The sequence below is a fragment of the Osmia lignaria genome, unplaced genomic scaffold (genome assembly GCF_051020975.1).
Source record: "Osmia lignaria lignaria isolate PbOS001 unplaced genomic scaffold, iyOsmLign1 scaffold0119, whole genome shotgun sequence".
Lineage (NCBI taxonomy): Eukaryota > Metazoa > Arthropoda > Insecta > Hymenoptera > Megachilidae > Osmia > Osmia lignaria.
This window is the reverse complement of record NW_027478260.1, coordinates 5,001-10,000: the sequence shown is the minus strand read 5'-3', so window position 1 is coordinate 10,000 and position 5,000 is coordinate 5,001. Positions and strand designations below refer to the sequence as shown.

The 5,000-nt window shown below is 47.6% G+C and overlaps 2 non-coding genes across 2 annotated transcripts in view; both read right to left on the bottom strand.

Moving 5' to 3' along the window:
* LOC143307996 (large subunit ribosomal RNA) overlaps positions 1–2,135 on the bottom strand; it is a 4,024-nt gene extending 1,889 nt beyond the window's left edge. Inside the window, exon 1 of the ribosomal RNA XR_013065024.1 lies at positions 1–2,135. This exon is cut by the window's left edge and continues 1,889 nt beyond it. This is a non-coding gene — a ribosomal RNA (large subunit ribosomal RNA).
* A 1,726-nt stretch (positions 2,136–3,861) lies between these two features.
* Positions 3,862–4,020, bottom strand: LOC143307998 (5.8S ribosomal RNA). Its single transcript, XR_013065026.1, has one exon. It is a non-coding gene; the product is annotated as a 5.8S ribosomal RNA (ribosomal RNA).
* Positions 4,021–5,000: the final 980 nt, after the last annotated feature.

Here is a 5,000-nt window from a genome sequence, read left to right as displayed (position 1 = left end):
CAGATCTCCCGACGGCGTCTCCAAGGTCATTTTGGGTTACCCCGACGACACTCTTACGAGGGCCCGAATGGTATGCGGTTCCGCTGCCGGGTTCCGGAATAGGAACCGGATTCCCTTTCGCCCAATGGGTGTGCATCTCTGCAACTACTTCTTATAATTCGATTTAGCCATATTTAACAGTTTTGTTGTTGCTTTTAACTGAGAGCTTAGGACACCTCATTTACATAGGATTTCTCTTAGGCTTAGGATCGACTGACTCGTGTGCAACGGCTGTTCACACGAAACCCTTCTCCACGTCAGTCCTCCAGGGCCTCGCTGGAGTATTTGCTACTACCACCAAGATCTGCACCGACGGCGGCTCCAGGCAGGCTCACGCCCAGACCTTCTGCGCACACCGCCGCGACCCTCCTACTCGTCAGGGCTTCATGGAGGACCAAATTTTGTCCAGCCCCACTTGCCACTGACGGCGGAGTATAGGCGCGACGCTTTCAGCGCCATCCATTTTCAGGGCTAGTTGCTTCGGCAGGTGAGTTGTTACACACTCCTTAGCGGATTCCGACTTCCATGGCCACCGTCCTGCTGTCTTAAGCAACCAACGCCTTTCATGGTATCCCATAAGCGTCGACTTAGGCGCCTTAACTCTGCGTTTGGTTCATCCCACAGCGCCAGTTCTGCTTACCAAATTGGCCCACTTGGCACTCTGATCCAATAATTAAAATCTCATGGCTTCATTTGATGCAAGCAAGCCAGAGATCTCACCCATTTAAAGTTTGAGATAGGTTGAGGTCGTTTCGGCCCCAAGGCCTCTATCATTCGCTTTACCAGATGAGACTCGCAATAACGTTTCGAGCGAGTGCCAGCTATCCTGAGGGAAACTTCGGAGGGAACCAGCTACTAGATGGTTCGATTAGTCTTTCGCCCCTATACCCAGTTCCGACGATCGATTTGCACGTCAGAATCGCTACGGACCTCCATCAGGGTTTCCCCTGACTTCGTCCTGACCAGGCATAGTTCACCATCTTTCGGGTCCCAACGTGTACGCTCTAGGTGCGCCTCTTCTCGCAATGAGAACGAGACGCCCCGGGAGTGCGAGGCCTAATCGTAACGAGGCCCATCCTCCCTAGGTCGACGCAGAGGACGACATCACTTTCATTTCGCCTTTAGGTTTATTTATATCCCAATGACTTGCGCACATGTTAGACTCCTTGGTCCGTGTTTCAAGACGGGTCCTGAGAGTACCCAAAGCAATAGCGTCGCCGACCGGTAATTCAAAGCTTTGGCCAGTCCAAGGACTCCTCCTGCTAACAGCTGGCCAGACCCCGGGACGGCGCATAGTCGTACATCCGGGTAATTATAACTGAACCTAGCTTGCGGCGGTCCTGACGCACACACATTCGAAAATGGATTGGTTGCGGCCTGATACCGTCTGAGTACCGTCGCGCAGTCGGCCAGGCAACCGAGGGTCTGTCACGAACACCGTTAGGTGACGGACAGGCTCCGCCTCGGACCGTAGACCGACACGCAACGGGTCGCGACGTTCTACTAGGGGAGAAGTTGCACGACTACCTCGCCGGAACATTCGCCGAAGGTGGTGTGCCCTCGCTAATTGGAACCCGAAGGTCCATCCGGGGCATCGCGCACCAACGGGAGCCAGCGTTGTTGACGATGAATCTCCCCATTAGATCTTTTGGGTTTCTCAGGTTTACCCCTGAACGGTTTCACGTACTCTTGAACTCTCTCTTCAAAGTTTCTTTTCAACTTTCCCTCACGGTACTTGTTCGCTATCGGTCTCGTGGTCGTATTTAGCCTTAGATGGAGTTTACCACCCACTTAGGGCTGCACTCTCAAGCAACCCGACTCTAAGGAGAGATCCTCCCGAAACGCGTACCGGTCACTACGGGCCTGGCACCCTCTATGGGTAAATGGCCCCATTCAAGATGGACTTGGACGCAATTCGATGTCTCGGGATAAACGGATCCTCCTGAACACTACATTTCCCAGCGGCGGTACGCGGGATTCAGTGCTGGGCTCATTCCTGTTCGCTCGCCGCTACTAAGGAAATCCTAGTTAGTTTCTTTTCCTCCGCTTAATAATATGCTTAAATTCAGCGGGTAATCTCGCCTACTCTGAGGTCGTCAATTTCTTTGGTTTCATCGAAAGGTGAATAATGATGCTCGATGCAAAAAAAAAAAAAAATAACGAAAAGAAGCAAAAAAGCAAACACGTAGAGAAACTGTGCGTGAATCAACCTTTCGCATATTCAATTTTTCCTCCTCTCTCGTTTCAAAATGTTTGTATTTATCGTTCCGATGAGAAACGAGCACAAGAGGGAAAAAAAAAGTTGAGACACGACGTTCCCATAATTTTCGTGTTATTTCCTTTTTGCTTCAAACATTTTGCGGACTGCAGCTTCGTCGTATTGCTTTTATCAATTTTTAACAATTTCAAAGCGAAGACAACTCGCAAGACGATCCATTTCGTCTCGGTTCAATTTTAACGTCCGTCCGTATTATTTTTTGTTCACAAGAGATTTCGAATAGGTTTCTTTATTTATCATCCCTTCTTTTCGAGCGCCACGAAGCAAGAGGAAAAGCAAGAGCGAGAGAACATTTCGCGTATACTTCATTTAACAATTTTACCAACACGCGATGTACTCCACACACCTCTTAGATTTAACAACTGCTTTTCTCTCTTCTCCCTTAGCGCAAGGGTAAACCCCATTTGTCTCTTCTTGTGAACGCACAAAACTTTCGAGGACTGGACGACCGAGCGATGGTCGCGCGGTCTTCGCTATCTTTAACAAACGAAGTAGTCCGTATGTATTCTAAATGTTGAAGCCTCCTAGAGCTTTAAGCCATGCGAGACATTGAAATGCTGTTTTAACGGGAGCATGCATAATTGCTGCAAACATACTTTATCACAAGTTCTAGCCACGCCACGGAGGCTTCGAAGTTCCTTCACCATTCGCTTTCCTCTCTTTTGTTACACAGTTTTAGACTACGATCAGGGGTACCGAAACGCTGTATTGATTGTAAACAACCATTTTTATCTTGGAGCGAGCGTTCCTTTACTCGTTAGATTTGTCTTGTCGCGTGTGTATTCGCTTTTTCGACGCTTTTTAACCATTTAACTTGTTTAGCGAAGCTAAACGCACAGACAGACAAAAAAAAAAGGAACAGCATCGCGCGTCAAACAGCGACGACCCATCTGAAGCGATCTTTCATTTATACACCGTTTGTAAACAGAGAGATGTATAAAGCGCGGGGAATCATTCGAAACCCTGGGCTATTCGAGCTGCATTTCAGCCAAATTATCATCTCAAACATTTCACTCGTTTGCTTTTTCTAAATTTATAGGAGAGCTTCTTTCGTTTATTTTTGACACACCTTTCGTAAATATCGTTTCTGGCAACGTCGGGAGCGTGGATTTCTACAAGTGAACAATCGCGCCGATCCGATAACTTCCAGCAGGATGGAGAATCTTTATAGATTATCTTCCGAGAACTCGGTGCTTTCACGGGCGGTCGTTTATAAATTTTAACGACGACTCGCGCGCCCGTGACGCACTTGCGCTAGTTCGAAGAGATATTTCGAAATTTGTTTCTCTCCTTTAACGGCCTGCATTTAGTGTATCGGTTGCGATTTTCGTCACATCGTTTCCACGACAAACGCCGACGAACTGCCAACTATCGCTCGTACGTTGCGACTCTTTCTTTGTTTATCGTTCATTCATTCTTTCAATTTCGTTCGATAATCCCGCTCCGAAACGTTCTACTTTCGTTGAACGACGGCGAGATGTTTAGAAAGAAATGAATTACTCTTTTTTCGAGAAGCAAACGCAAGCAGTCTTTTGTTAAGAAAACGACCCTCAGCCAGGCGTGGTCCAGGAATTGTATCCGTGGACCGCAATGTGCGTTCGAAATGTCGATGTTCATGTGTCCTGCAGTTCACACGTTGACGCGCAATTAGCTGCGTTCTTTCATATTCGACCCACGAGCCAAGTGATCCACCGTTCAGGGTAATCGTAAAATTTTGTATTTCAAACTCTTTAGATCTTTAGAGTGTTATTTTCATTATTAACACGCATCACATTCGATACCCACATCACTCTCCCACCCGGCGCGTGCGGGAGAGCGAATTCGGGCGTCGCCAACGTATTTGTTTGTTTGTTCGATCGTTGACGACACGATCGCGTCCAAGGACGGAAACCGTCGGAGAAACGCCCAGTGGCACGCTCCTCTCGACGGTCGGGCGTAAAGTACATTTAAAACCTTGAAAGTACGAACGCACACAAGGAATGCGAGCGCGCGTCCTGTCGCTGAATCGTGGGTTGCGAGATTCGAACAGACACACGGCCGGCGACGATCGGTCTAACTAATGGACACATAGTTTTTCCAAAGACTCGCTATCGTCGCTTCTCAGCCGGTCCGTAAACAACACACATCGATCAGGCGGACGCACGAATCTTACCACGGTGCGTGTTTCGTAGATTCCAGGTTACCCGCAAGTACCTCTCTCTCCCTCTCGAAAGAGGAATCTCGATCCGTCCTTTTTGGACAATGGAGAAATCTTTTTATCGCAACACGGATGGCAAAGAAACAACCAAAGCGTAGGAGCGTGGGGACGAGAGCGACGAAAAGACGTCGCGAAAACAAAGTTTCGACGGTTGCTCGTTCTAATACATCGTAGTTTCAACTCTCTCAGTTTTAACCACTCCTAGACGCTTCGTAAACTTTTAACAATTCTTCGCCTCCGCGAGTTTCATTTCGAATAGAGCGAACGCAAACACGGACCAAAAAAACTCCGGTGATGCCAGATCATTTAGCAAAGATCAGACGGCGGGGTCATCTGTATTCTTTTCTCTCTTTTTATATCTTTCCATTTAACTAGGGTGTCGCAACGACGGGTACATTTATATATTTATATATATTGTATTTCAATTTTAATGATCCTTCACTTTCGGTTTGTAATAATATGATCCTTCTTTCATTTCGATCCTTC